Source organism: Onychomys torridus, chromosome 2 (genome assembly GCF_903995425.1).
Source record: "Onychomys torridus chromosome 2, mOncTor1.1, whole genome shotgun sequence".
Taxonomy (NCBI): Eukaryota; Metazoa; Chordata; class Mammalia; order Rodentia; family Cricetidae; genus Onychomys; species Onychomys torridus.
Genome location: NC_050444.1, coordinates 32,900,874 through 32,916,488, shown reverse-complemented (window position 1 = coordinate 32,916,488; position 15,615 = coordinate 32,900,874).

The following is a 15,615-nucleotide window of genomic DNA, read 5'->3' as shown; positions in this document are numbered from 1 at the left end:
GGCCCTGTGTTTGCTGCTTCAGTGTTTGGGAGTTCATATGCAGCTTGTTTAGTTGATTCAGAGGGCCTTGTTCTCCTGGTGTCCTCCATCTCCTCTTGTTCTTACAGTCTTTCCACCTCCTCTTCCAAGGGAATCCCTGAGCTCTGAAGGGAGGGATTTGATGGAGATCTCCCATTTAGACTCTCTCTCCATGTAATGTCTGGTTGTAGGTTTCTGCATCTGTTCCCCTCTGCTGCTGGAGGAAGACTCTCTGATGATGACTGAATAAGGCACTGATCTATTAGTGTAGCAGGAATCATTTTATTGATCTTTTTTAGACCAGTAGTATTTGGTTTTACCCTAAGTCTCTGGACTATCTAGTCTCTAGTTCTCAGTTACCCAAGCAGTGTTAGGCATGGGTTTCTTCTGGTGGAGTGGGCTTTAAGTCAAATCAGATATTAGTGTCCATGTTTCTCTTTTGGTAGCCTACAAAGTACCTTCAGTGCACCAAAGAGACTAGAACATAGAGATGAAGGCTCCATGTAGGCACCATCTTGACTTTTCCATGTTCAGTGAGTTGTGTGGGTATTGTCCTCCGCAATGGGGCTTGCTGTCAGCTTGTGGAGAGCAACCATTTATCTTAGCAACAGCCTAGTTGTTTGGGAATTTCCATGGGACACTCTTGGTCAACAACTCAATTGAACGCAACCCAGTCCTACCACTGGAAGCCTTGCCTGGTGACAAGAGATGGCCACCTGAGACTCTGTATTCTCCATTACTAGGAGTCCTCATTAGGATCACCTTCATACATTCCAGAAGTTTCCACTGCATTAAGTTTCCACACCAACCCCAAGTGCCCCCCAATCCCAGCTGTCTCTTCCTGAATCCTCTCCCTCCTCCCCATCTCCCCTCTAACCTGATTCCCTCACTCCTGTCCCCACCCATCTCCAGTCTGCTCATAAAATCTATTCTGTTTACCCCTCCCAGGGAGATCCATGCATTTCCCACACCCTCACCCCCCACCCCTCGCCCTAGACTTCCCCTCTTTATCTAACCTCTCTGGTTCTACAGATTATAGCTTGGCTATCAATTACTTAATGGCTAATATCCATTTATAAGTGAATACACACCATATTTATTTTTCTGGGTCTGGGTTACTTCACTCAGGATGATTTTTCCCCCCTCTTTCCATCCACTGGGGCAAAAGTTTCTTAAGCAAACCTAGGCTTACTAATACAGCTAGGCTTGCCAGCCAGCTTGCTCCAGGAATACCCTATCTCCCCCTTCAGAGACTGGAATTTTTACAAGTGAGCTGCCACACTCATCCAGTATATATGTAGGTTCTGGGGATCCTCTGGTCCTCTTGCTTCTGTGGCAAGTCTTAACCACTGAGCCATCTCCCTGGCCCCAGCACAGACTGTTTTTAAGCAGATTATTTCTATTCCAAGAGTGCTTTCTGTATCCAGACTTAAAGATTTATGTTAAATATATAACAAAATTTACTGTCAATATTTTTAAGTATAATCCAGTGGCACTATGTACAGTCATCCTGTTATGTAGCCCTCACGATTAACCATTTCCAAAATTTGCTCATCATCCCAAACAGAAACTTTAGATTCATTACAATAACCTCCCTCCCATCCCCCACAACCCACTTGGTAAATACTGTTCTACTCTCTGCATCCACAAATCTCTCTACTCTCAGGACCCTATAGAGGTAAACTCATTTTATATTGGTCCTTTTCTGTTTGGCTTATTTCGCTTAGCTGAATGTCTTAGAAGGTTTACCTGGTTTGTAGCACATGCCAGAATTTAAATCCTCTTCAAATCTAAATAATGTTTTATTCATGTAGCACATTTAGTTTACTCACTCGCTGATGTGCATCTGGGTGCTTCCATCTTCTGGCCGCTTTACATAGTAATACTGCTATGAACATAGGGTACAAGCTCTTGACTTGTCAGGGTGGCAGTTTGACCTCCCGTCTCCAACAGGCACCTGTCAGCACACTGGGACTGGCCTGCAGTGTTTCTGTTGGAGCCATGCTTGGAATTTTGGATGGCTCATGAGTGCCTAGACTCAACAGCTGGTCCCTGGCACAGTGGTGAGAATGTGTACAGGGTGCTGCCATGTCCTCTCTTTGCAAGGAAGGACTCTAAGGGGCAGAGAGAACAAGACAACAATGACATTTCGGTATGGGTATAGCGTGCATTTTAGCAATGAATTTCTCTCTGTCTCTGGATACAATCCCTCCTGATATTCCTGGCTTGGATCAAGAGGTGCTTCATTTTTCTGAATAGAGAATCAAAGATGGGAACCTTGGCGCTGGAGGTCATGGCCTTCCATGCCCCAGCCCTGTGAGGGCTGTGCATGTGTTTGGTCGATAATCCTTTCTCTCAGTGTTGGCTCCCTGCTGGAGCCCCACAAGTGAATAACTTTGAAGTTGTGTTAAGCAGAAGAGTGTGGCTGTTCCTTTAATTTCTGAGACATGCCATCATGAGGATTCTCACTTGGGTCATCTAGCCCAGACCCGACTCTCTCTATGCCTGTGCTTTTTATCATGGCTGCCAATGAATTTTAGAATTGGTGTCAAGATAGGAATCACTGCATGGCCTTGGAGTCTCTTTGGTTGAGCCTGCAGTCTGAGAGATCAGATTCCAGGATGATAGGATTCTGACTGTCTCTAAATTCCAGACCAAGTCAGATGAGGACAGCATAGGTAGCCTATGTCTTTCATTTGGGTATCTCCTTTTCAGTTTCAGTCATTAAGAATTCAAATTCTTTTATATATTGTGCCTTAATCTTTGTGATTTTGCTTCTTACTAGACTCATAAGGAAAATAAAGGTGTTGGATTCTGTTAGAGGGAAAATGGAATTTTACTTAAAGTTTTGGTTAACTGCAGAAATGAAAAATTATAGAATAGGATAGTTCCAAGTTCACTGGCTTGGGTCCAACTATTGACCTTTGTTCTGTTCCCTGGGCTTCTAAAACATTAACTCCTCCTTTTTAACTGGAAAAAATATCCTCAAACACATTGCCTTAGCCTCGGGAACAAAATCTGGAGAAAAGCTTAAACATGCTGTGCAATTAGGACAGTGTGCGTGTGTGTGTGTGTGTGTGTGTGTGTGTGTGTGTGTGTGTGTGTGTGTGTACCTGCAGGTAGGGAAGGGTCAGATGCAAACACAAGGTGGGTGGCACTCCACATATGCCAATAAGCTGGCTGATGCCTCAAAGACAGTTTCCCAGCCAGTGGTTCTCTGCAATACATTTCAGGAGGCTGTTCCCTGCAGCAGTCCATCAGGGAGGTGCGGAAACTCTTGGATCTTCCCCATCTCTTTGCTATCTCCCAACTCTTGGCTTTTTCCCATCTCACTGCCAAACTTCACCCTATCTCATGGGGTGTAATAGCAATCCCCATCCCCCAAACCTGTCAACTCACTTGACTCCTTAGCAGCTGCTGAGAAGGTCACTCTTTCAGAATGGCTCTTTATCCAGGGCTGTGTTCACCTTACCTACCAGGTCTGGAAGACAGCTGGAGGTAGACTCAGTCAGTTTCTGTCTCTTCCACAGGTTAGGCAAGTTTCTATCACTACTGTTCATCTTCATCTACTTCAGTTACTGTTATAAAATATACACAGCTTGGCACTGGCCATTTAAAGCAGTTGTGGGAGTTCAGTGACATTTTCTACCCAACAGGACATTTTATCTACCCAAACTGGAACAGCGCTGATTAAAGACCAACTCTCTCACTCCATTTCCTCCAGCTCCTCATTGTCACCATTTTCCTTTCTGAGTCTATGAATTTGGTTACTCTTGATCTTCATATAAATGCTATCAATCATACAATGCTCGTCTCTGTTTGGCTTTTTCTATCCATTATATCCATTTGGTATATCAATATTTTATTCAGCTTTATAGCTTAGTTGTAGTCCATGCTATGTATTTACTACTCACTTATTATTCTATTGATGGACTTGGGTGTTTCAACCTTTGGGGTAATATGGCAAATGTTTCTATAAACACTGGTGGAGAGCTGTCCATTTACATCTCTACTTTCTCTCTCTCTCTCTCTCTCTCTCTCTCTCTCTCTCTCTCTCTCTCTCTCTCTGTTCAGGAACAGACTTAAGTCATAAGGATTTTGTTTCTGCCTTTTTAGGAACCACCATACTGTTCTCCACAGTGACTGCTAGGTATTATTATATTCCCACCAACAAAGCTTCAGGGTTCTGATTTTGCCACATCCTTATCAGCATCTGTTATTTTCTGATTTTACGAGACTAGCCATCCTAATGTGTGTGAAGAAGCATCTTAGTTTGAATTCAACTTTTGCTTCCCCAATGACAAGTCATATTGAAGATCTTTAAGTATTTAGTGAGCATTGAAACATCAATTTTTTTTGAGAAAACATCTATTCAAGTCCTCTGCATGTTTCTTAAATTGAATTATCTGTTTTTGTTATTGAATTAAAACAAACATTAAAGAATATAAAATCTCTCACATTGTTGAATGTCTTCTGCTGTTTACAACAGTTATTGGGTTCTTCTTCCTATTATCTCTTGTGTCTAGTCTTTTCAAGATGCTATCATAAGATGCCAGAGATAGAGTAATTTATGAGTAACAAAAATTTAATTTTTATAGATCTAGGGGTTGAGAAATCCAAGATGAAGTCAGGGCAGATCTGGTGTCTGGTGAAGGCTTGTTCTCTGCTTAAAATGGCCCTTTATTGTGTAGTCATAGGAGAACCACTGTTGTCCTTTCATCTGAGGTCAATAATGCTGTCCAGGTGGGCATCACTCATAACTTAATCACCGTCAGATTGGTGACTGATCATGTGAATCTCAGGGGACACACTCAGAACTTGCATGGATGCTCTCTCTCTGTTCACTTCCCCCATTCTTAAAGGAGGATGCCTTGATTGAACTCGCAGTGACCTCCATTGCGCTTCTACTCTCTGATAACTCCAGGTGACTCTTCTCCTTCAGTTATTTCAATTCTTCCAAAACTAAGGTTTATTTCTTATGTAAGGATAATTTTGAATCAATACTGGCCTTTGAAATTAAATTTTAGCCAACTTCACACATCTAGAAAAGTCTTTTTCTTTGGATGTATGTATGTGTATGTGTGCGTGCATGTGTGGACATGGGTGCATTTACACAGGTATGTGTGCCTCTGTGCAAAGACTTCCTGAGGATGTCCAGTGTCCTGCTCTATCCCTCTACACCTTATTCCTTGAGACAAGGTAACTCCCTAAACCTAAAGCTCACTGTTGTGGTCCCCCCACCCCACCTGCCTGCAAACAACTAGGTCAGTTGGCTAGCAAACCGAAAGAGTCTTTCTATTTCCATTCCTGACAGTGTTGTGGTTGTGGTTGTGGTTGTGGTTTTGTGTGTGTGTGTGTCCGTGTGTGTGTCCCAGATTTTAATGTCATGTGTGTGATGTGAACTTAGATCCTAATGCTTGTGCAGCAAATGCTCCAACCCAGTGAGCCATTTCCTCAGCACAGCTTTAAGCATCTAGAATTCACTTATTTGAGCATCCTTTTCCTCAACATTTAAGCCACTTTATGTGCTATCTAAAAGGACATAAGACCCATTACCATTGAAGAAAACAATGATTTTTATTTACTTCTGTATAGTTACTCTACAAATGTTCTCTCTCTCTCTCTCTCTCTCTCTCTCTCATTTTTATTTGCTTGAGACAGTCTTATTATCTAGCCCAGGATGGCCTTGAATGCCCATGATCCTCCTGCCTCAGCCTCCCATACTAGGACCATCAGCATTCACTATCATGGCTGGCCCATGAAATGGTATTTCAATATGATTTCATTTGCACTTCCCCGATAATAAATTAGGTTGAACATATTTTCATGTACTTATTCATGTATTTTCCTTCAGAGAAATGTGTATTCCAATCTGTTTCCCCCTTTTTGTTGTTGTTTTGTTTTTGAGACAGGGCCTCATGTAGCTGAGGCTGGCATGGAACTTGATAAGTGGCTGGGGATGATTTTGAACTCCTGATTCTCCTGCCTCTACTTTCCAAATGCTGTAAGATTATATGCATGTCCCATCATTCATAGCTTTGCCCACCACAAACTGTTGCCAAGTTTTCATTGGTGAGTTGTAAATGTTCCCTATAAAACATGCTTTGCAAGCACTTTTGCCCATCCTGTGCTTAACCTTTTAACTTTCTAACTGGTGTTCTTAAAAGTACAATGATTTTTCTTTTTTTTTTAAAATTTTGTAATGCTTTATTCTTTGATGTAGGATTTTTTCTTTATTATTATGTGTTTTAAATTTTATACATCAGCCTTGGGTTCCCCTGTCCTCCCCCCTCCTGCTTCCACCCCCACCTTCCCCCCAGATCCTCCCCTCCATTCCCATGTCCTCCAGGATCAAGGCACCCCTGGGGATTCATTTAAACCTGGTGGATTCAGTATAGGCAGGTCCTGTCACCTCCTTCCAGACTGAGCAAAGTGTCCCTGTGTAAGCCCAAGGTTTCAAACAGCCAGCTCATGCACTAAGGACAGATCCTGGTCCCACAGACTGGGTGCCTCCCAAGCAGATCAAGCTATTCAGTTGCCTCACTTATCCACTGGGCCTGATCCAGTTGGGGGCTCCACAGCCTTTGGTTCATAATTCATGTGCTTCCATTCGATTGGTTATTTGTCCCTGTGCTTTTTGCAATCTTGGATTCAACAATTCACGCTCTTACAGACCCTCCTCCTTCTCAACAGTTGGACTCCTGGAGCTCCACCTGGGGCCTGGCTGAGGATCTCTGCATCCACTTCCATCAGATATTGGACGAGAGTTCAGGCATGACAGTTAGGGTGTTTAGCCATCTGATCACCAGACTAGGTCACATCAGGCTTTCTCTTGACCACTGCCAGCAGTCTACAGAGGATATATCATTGTGGATTTTGGGGGACCTCTCCAGCACTCTGCCTATTCCTGTTCTCATGTGGTCTTCATTTATCATGGTCTGTTATTCCTCGTTCTCCCTTTCTGTTCTTGATCCAGCTGGGATCTCCTGCTCCCCTAAGCTTTCTTTCCCTCAGATCTTGCCCTTCATTACTCCAACTGTCATCCAGGTTGTTCATGTAGATCTCATCCATTTCTCTGTCATTGGGTGATCCTTGGGTCTTTCCTAGGGTCCCGTTTTCTAGGTAGCCTCCCTGGAGTTGTGTAGCAGTCTAGTCATCTTTGTTATACATCTAGTATCCTCCTATGAGTGAGTACATACCATGTTTGTCCTTCTGAGTCTGGGTTACCTCACTCAGGATGATTTTTTCTAGATCCATCCATTTGCCTGAAAACCTCATGATGTCATTGTTTTTCTCTGCTGGGTAGTACTCCATTGTGTATATGTACCATATTTTCTTTATCCATTCTTCAGTTGAAGGGCATCTAGGTTGTTTCCAGGTTCTGGCTATTACAAACAAAGCTGATATGAACATAGTTGAGCAAATTCCCTTGTGGTATGATTGAGCATTCCTTGGGTATATGCCCAAGAGTGCTATAGCTGGGTCTTGGGGGAGATGGATTCCCAATTTTCTAAGGAAGCACCATATTGATTTCCAAAGTGGCTGTACAAGCTTGCATTCCCACCAGCAGTGGAGGAGAGTTCCCCTTGCTCCACATCCTCTCCAGCATAAGCTGTCTTCTGTGCTTTTGATCTTAGCCATTCTGACAGGTGTAAGGTGGTATCTCAGAGTTGTTTTGATTTGCATTTCCTGGATAATTAGGGATGTTGAGCAATTCCTTAAATGTCTTTCAGCCATTTGAACTTCCTCTGTGGAGAATTCTGTGTTTAGTTATATAGCCCATTTCTTAATTGGACTGTTGGACATTTTGATGTCTAATTTCTTGAGTTCTTTATATATTCTGGATATCAGCCCTCTGTCAGATATGGGGTTGGTGAAGACCTTTTCCCATTCTGTAGGCTGTCGCTTGTCTTGTTGACCATGTCCTTTGCTCTACAAAAGCTTCTCAGTTTCAACAGGTCCCATTGATTGATTGTTTCTCTCAGTGTCTGTGCTACTGGTATTATATTTAGAAAGTGATATCTGGTGCAATGTGTTCAAGAATACTTCCTACTTTCTCTACTATCAGGTTAAGAGTAGCTGGACTGATGTTGAGGTCTTTGATCCACTTGGATTTAAGTTTTGTGCACAGTGACAGATATGGATCTATTTGCAGCCTTCTACACATTGACACCCAGTTATGCCAGCACCATTTGTTGAAGATGCTTTCTTTTTTCCATTGTACATTTTTGGCTTCTTTGTCAGAAATTACATGTTCATAGGTTTGCGGGTTAATGTCAGGGTCTTCAATTTGATTCCATTGGTCCACATGTTGGTTTTTATGCCAGTACCAAGCTGTTTTTATTACAGTAGCTGTATAGTAGAGCTTGAGGTCAGGGATTGTGATGCCTCCAGAGGTTGTTTTATTGTACAGGATTCTTTTGGCTATCCTGGGTTTTTTGTTTTTCCATATGAAGTTGAATAGTATTCTTTCCAGATCTGTGAAGAATTGTGTTGGTAATTTGATGGGAATTGCGTTGAATCTGTAGATTGCTTTTGTTAAGATCGCCATTTTTACTATGTTAATCCTGCCTATCCAAGAGCATGGGAGATCTTTCCATTTTCTGACATCTTCTTCAATTTCTTTTTTCAGGGACTTAAAGTTCTTATCATATAGGTCCTTCACATGCTTAGTTAGCGTAACCCCAAGGTATTTTATAACATTTGTGGCTATTGTAAAGGGTGATGTATCTCTGATTTCCTTCTCAGCCTGTTTGTCTACTGTATATAGGAGGGCTACTAATTTTTTTTTTGAGTTGATCTTGTATCCTGTAATGTTGCTGAAGGTTTTTATTAGCTGTATCAGTTCCTTGGTTGAATTTTTGGGGTCACTCATGTATACTAACATGTCATCTGCAAATAGGGAGAGCTTGACTTCTTCCTTTCCAATTTGTATCCCCTTAATCTCTTTATGTTTTCTTATAGCTCTGGCTAGAACTTCAAGTACTATATTGAATAAGTAGTGGGAGAGGGGACAGCCTTGCCTTGTTCCTGATTTTAGTGGTATTGCTTTGAGTTTTTCTCCATTTAATTTGATGTTAGCTGTTGGCTTGCTGTAGATTGCCTTTATTATGTTTATGTATGTTCCCTGTATTCCTGATCGCTCCAAGACCTTTATCATGAAGGGGTGTTGGATTTTGCCAAAGCCTTTTCTGCATCTAGTGAGATGATCATGTGGTTTTTTTCTTTGAGTTTGTTTATATGGTGTATTACATTGACGGACTTTCGTATGTTGAACCACCCTTGCATCCCTGGGATGAAGCCTACTTGATCATGGTGGATAATTATTTTGATGTGTTCTTGGAGTCTGTTTGCCAGAATTTTAGTGAGTATTTTTGCATCAATGTTCATGAGGGAGATCAGTCTGTAGTTCTCTTTCTTTGTTGCATCTTTGTTTGGTTTAGGAATCAGGGTAATTGTAGCTTCATAGAAGGAGTTTGGTAATATACCTTCTGCTTCTATTGTGTGGAACAATTTAAAGATTATTGGTATTAAGTCTTTTTTGAAGATCTGGTAGAATTCTGCAGTGAAACCATAAGGTCCAGGGCTTTTTTTGGTTGGGAGACTTTTAATGACTGATTCTATTTCCTTAGGGGTTATTGGACTATTTAAATGGCTTATCTGGTCTTGATTTAACTTAGGTATATGGTACCTATCCAGAAAATTATCCATTTCTTTTTGATTTTCCAGTTTTGTGGAGTAGAGGTTTTTGAAGTATGACCTGATGCTTCTCTGGATTTCCTCATTGTCTGTTGTTATGTCCCCCTTTTCATTTCTGATTTTGTTAATTTGGATGCTCTCTCTCTGTCTTTTGGTTTGGATAAGGGCTTGTCTATCTTGTTGGTCTTCTCAAAGAATCAACTCTTTGTTTCATTAATCCTTTGTATTGTTCTCTTTATTTCTATTTTATTGATTTCAGCTCACAATTTGATAATTTCCTGGCATCTGTTCCTCCTGGGAGACTTTGCTTCTTCCTGTTCAAGAGCTTTCAGGTGTGCTGTCAAGTCACTAGCATGAGATTTCTCCAGCTTCTTTATGTGGGCATTCAGTGCTATGAATTTCCCTCTTAGCACTGCTTTCATAGTATCCCATAAGTTTGGGTATGTGGTGTATTCATTTTCATTGATCTCTAGGAAGTCTTTAATTTCTTTCTTTATTTCTTCCTTAACCGATTGGTGATTCAGTTGAGCATTATTCAGTATCCATGAGATTGTAGGATTTCTGTAGTTTTTTCTGTTGTTGAAATCTAACTTTAAACCATGGTGGTCTGATAGAACACAGGAGGTTATCCATTTGTTTTGTATCTGTTGAGATTTGCTTTGTGGCCAAGTATGTGGTCGATTTTAGAGAAGGTTCCATGGGGTGCTGAGAAGAAGGTATATTTTTTTTTTTGTTTGGGTGGAATGTTCTGTAGATACCAATTAAGTCCATTTGAGCCACAACATCAGTTAAGTCCATTATGTCTCTGTTAAGTTTCAATTTGGCCAATCTGTCCAGGGGTGAAAGTGGGGTGTTGAAGTCTCCCACTATTAATGTGTGGGGGTTTATGTGTGATTTAAGCTTTAATAATGCTTCTTTTACATATGTGAGTGCCCTTGTGTTTGGGGCATAAATGTTCAGAATTGAGACTTCATCTTGGTGGATCTTTCCTGAGATGAGTATGTAATGTCCTTCATCATCTCTTTTGATTGATTTTAGTTTGAAGTCTATTTTGCTGGATATTAGGATGGCTATACCAGCTTGCTTCTTAAGACCATTTGATTGGAAAGTCTTTTCCCAGCCTTTTATTCTTAGGAGGTGTCTGTCTTTGAATTTGAGGTGTGTCTTGTATGCAGCAGAAAGATGGGTCCTGTTTTCATATCCATTCTGTTAGTCTTTGTCTTTTTATAGGTGAATTAAGTCCATTGATATTAAGGGATATTAGTCACCAGTGATTGTTCGTTTCTGTTGTTATTTTTATTTTTTGGTGGTAGTGTGTGTGTACTTCTCTTCTTTGGTGTTTACTGCTGTGGTGTTATCTATTGCCTGTGTTTTCATGGGTGTATCTGCCTTCCTAAGGTTGGAATTTTCCTTCTAGTGCTTTCTGTAGGGCTGGGTTTGTGGATAAGTATTGTTTAAATCTGGCTTTGTCTTGGAAGGTCTTGTTCACTCCATCTATGATGATTGAAAGTTTTGCTGGGTATATTAGTCTAGGCTGGCATCCATGGTCTCTTAGTGTCTGCATTATATCTGTCCAGGTCCTTCTGACTTTCAAAGTCTCCATTGAGAATTCGGGTGTTATTCTCATGTGTTTGCCTTTACAAGTCACTTGGCCTTTTTCCTTTGCTGCCCTTAATATTCTTTCTGTATTCTGTATGTTTAGTTGTTTAATTATTATGTGCCGAGGGGACATTTTTGGGGGGTCTAATCTGTTTGGTGTTCTATAGGCTTCTTGTATCTTCATAGGCATTTCCTTCTTTAAGTTGGGAAAGTTTTCTTCTATGATCTTGTTAAATATATTTTCTGTGCCTTGGAGTTGGTATTCTTTTCCTTCCTCTATCCCTATTATTTGTAGGTTTGGTCTTTTCATGGTGTCCCAAATTTCTTGGACATTTTGGGTCATGACTTTGTTTGTTTTAGTGTTTTCTTTGACTGATGAATCTATTTCATCTACCGTATCTTCAACACCAGAGATCCTCTCTTCCATCTCTTGCATTCTGTTGGTTATACTTGCATCTGAAGTTCCTGTTCATTTACTTAGATTTTCTATTTCCAGCATTCCCTCTACTTATGTCTTCTTCATTTTTTTTATTTCCCTTTTCAGGTCTTGGACTGTTTCCCTCATCTGTTTCATTGCTTTTTCATGATTTTCTTTTAGGGACTTATTGTTTTCTTCTGCTTTAATTGTCCTTTCCTCTAGTTTTTTATAGCGTTCTTCCCATTTTTTGTTTGTCTTTTCCTCTACTTCATTTTTGATTTCTTCTATATAAGGCTCTAGCCTCTTCATGATGTTACTTATAAGGTTGTTTTCTTCTTCTTCTCCTTCCATTCCGTGATATTCAGGTCTAGCTGTTGGAGAAGGGCTAGGTTCTGGTGATGCTGTATTGCTCTTTATTTTGTTGTATGTACTTCTGCCTTGACGTCTGCCCATCTCCTCTTGTGTTAGTTCTTGGTCTTATCAGTGTACTTGGTCCAGAGAGAGTTGACAGATTTAGGGAGCCTCTCTCTGGTCCAGATGGAAGCTCAGGGCTAGATGGGAGCACTGGTCCAGATGAGAGTGCTGGCCGGATAGGAGCTGGGGGGCTGGACTCTGAGTCTCAGGAAGTCCCTGGGGGCTCCTTATTTTGTCCAGATGGGAGTTCCTCTGGTCTTTGGTCCAGATGGGAGTTCCAGGGCAGGATGGAAGCTTGGGGCTGGTCTGTGATTCTCAGGAAGTGGCTGGGATCTGGGGCAAATGGGTGTGGGGGCAGGGTGTGGAGACTGCAGTGTCTGCCTGCAATCTTGGAAAAGGGGAGCCTTCCCGCAGGTCCCGCCAATTGGCAGGAAACTGGGGCCAAATTGGTCAGGTCCTCCCAGGGTGGCCTGTGTCCAGCGGTGGGACCCAGGCACAGTTGCCTCTCTGACTATAACCCAGGCACTCACCTCTGGTCCAGATGGGAGTTCTGGGGCGGACAGATGATTTTTAATTTTGATAAAGTTAAAATTATTTGTTTTTGCTTTTGGTATCATATCTAAGAAATTATTGCCTAATCTAAGATGATGAAGATTTATCCCTATGTCTTCTTTGAAAAGTTTTATAATCTCAACCTTTACATTTAGGTATTTTTCATTTTGATTTTATTTTAGTAGGTGGTGTGAGGTTGGGATAAATATTTTTAAAAACATTTATAAAGAATCAGAAGTTCTTTTTAATCACATATAAACAGTATGCTTCCCCTCTTTAGTTCATTTTATTTCCATAGTTCATTTCACTCGATGAATAGTCATTGAACAACTAGTTTGTGACAGGCTCAGGCAGCTGTGAGAAAAGAGAATGAGGAGCATTTTCTATTTGAATGAGTTAAGAATGAGGAAGGGACTAAGAAACTCCTTAGCTACTGCAGGGTCTTTAGGCGGTAGTGATTTTGGGAAAGTCTTGGGGCCTTTAGGAGGTAGAGCCTTATTGGGAGAAAAGGTTGCTGGGGGCTTTGAAGTTTCATAGCGTTACCTACTTTCTGTTCTCTCTCTCTCTCTCTCTCTCTCTCTCTCTCTCTCTCTCTGCTTTCTGATTATGTATGAAAATGTGATCATTGCTGCTATGCTTGCCTCACCATGATGGAAACTTTTGGAACCACAAGCCAAAATATACCCTTTCTTCCCTGTAGTTTTTGGTCATGTTATTTTATCACAACAACAGAAAAGTAAGCAACAACAGAAAATCTGGTTACTTAATTCAGATTGAGGACGCCAACAGGAACATTTGGACAATGATAATAACTGATCGAAGATGAAGTTTATTGGTGGGCAAGAGTGGTGATGGAGAGGGGACTAACAGTCCAGATGGGTGACACATCATGTGCAGAGAGTCATGGAACCCACAGGAAGCATGACATCCTTGTGCGTGTGCAGTTGCTAACCTTAGAAATACCAGTCTGGGAAATTGTCATAGTTACATGGCATCAATCAGGGAAGCTGAGTAGCCTTTGTTCAGAGAGGCTTTGCTGTCACACAGATGAATGGCAGTGCCAATCCGGTCACAGCTCATGCCAACTTAACGAGGAAATTGATTCAGAGAACGGTTGGGACATAGAGCCCTGGGTACACTTTAACAAGGGCAAACAGAATATTTGGGAAAGTAGAATTTATGGGAAAGGAGACTTACTACATCTGAACAGTGAAAAAGAGATGTCCCAGGTAACTATACTTGGGGAGCTGGAGGTGCAGGGATGTGGCATGTGTAGTACATGAAGGTGATGCATTCTGTTAGGGGCTTAAATATGGTTTGCAAACCTCTACCATGTTTTCAGTTACCTTTGACCAGGCTCCAAGTTCTGAAAGGCTTTGTGGTGGTTTGAATAAGAATGCCCCCCATAGGCTCATATATCTGAATGCTTTGTCATAAGGACCGGCACTGCTTGAGAGGGATTAGGAGGTGTGGCCTTGTTGGAGGAAGTATGTCACTGGGGTGAGCTTTGGGGTTTCAAGGGTTCAAGCCAGTCCCAGTGTCTCTCTTCCTGCTGCCTTCTGATCTGATGTAGAACTCTCAGCTCCTTTTCCATCACCATGTCCACCTGCATGCCTGCCATCATGCTCCTCACCATGCTGATAATGGACTAAACCTCTGAAACTACAAGCAAGTCCCAATTAAATGCTTTCCTTTATAGGAGTTGCTGTGGTCATGGTATCTCTTTACAGAAATAGAAACCCTAACTAAGACGGGCTTCAAAGAAGGTTAAATATTCTCTTTTAAAGTTCAATTTAAATTCTCCCACTTTTTTTTTTTTTTTTTTTAAAGCTCTAGAGCTTGAAGCCAGGGCCTATGCATATGAGCTGTGCCCCAATCTCTCTGCTTACATTGTTTCTTGTAGTACTGATAGTATATCCATGATTCTGATGCCTGTCTTTCCCTCCCTCCATCTTGCTTGCTTCCTTCTGTTCATCTTTTCTTTCTAACATGCTTATAAATTTGTATCAAACCAGCCTATTGCTGGCCAAAGAGAGCACAGGAATCTTGACTTTCTGTCTAGCTTGCTCCTTTTGCCTGCTTGAGTGTGGGTTCCTAACTGGGCTAAAACACTCTTTGGCTCCCAACAGATGTAAAAGAATTTGCTTTCTTAATGGTTTCCGTACTGAAACTATTACAAGGGGGCAAGCAGATGTCTCTAAAGGAGGAAACACTGCTTATTAAACCAGGAAATGCAGATAACTGGCATGCTTCCTTTTCTCTGCCAACACTGGCCTGAAACCAAGACACTACCAAGTGCAGCTTTGCTTCAAGGCAGCTGTGGCTTGTGCCACTAAGAATCTGTTCTCTGGGAATGAGAAACAGTGACCTGAGCTCCAAATGCTTGTGGCTATAGACAGTGCAATTGCACGTGTCACTAGCACCTTGTTTGGTCACTGGGATTGTTCAGATGACAGGCCAGCAAGCACTCACTGCTGCCTGTGATTGTAACATTTGCTGTGCACACGAGCCTCATCCTGTGGCAGGAGCCAGAATCAGGACTATTTGTCTCCTTCAGTAGGGTCTTAGCTATTCAATGAGAGGGGAGTTGCTTTTGTGTTTCCCATAGCATCTAGCATAGTGTTCTTCCAGGAGATGAGCTAATGCATATCCACTCTCCTAACTAAGCAGCCTTGTTCTGAAAAGTCAGGATGTTGACTACCTCCTTGGCGCTAATTCTCTGGGGAGCTGTTGGGGCTCCAGGAGGACATCTCAGCCATGACTTTCAGGATCTCTAAGGAGAGTAGGCATCAGATCTCCATGGCTTCTGGCAGGAAGGGGCTGTTGAGGGACCAGAAGGAAAAGGAGAGATCTTGTCTTTCCCCGAGTCCCAGGCAGACGCTGAGCTTTCCTGGTTCCCCAAGGAGGCTGAAGCT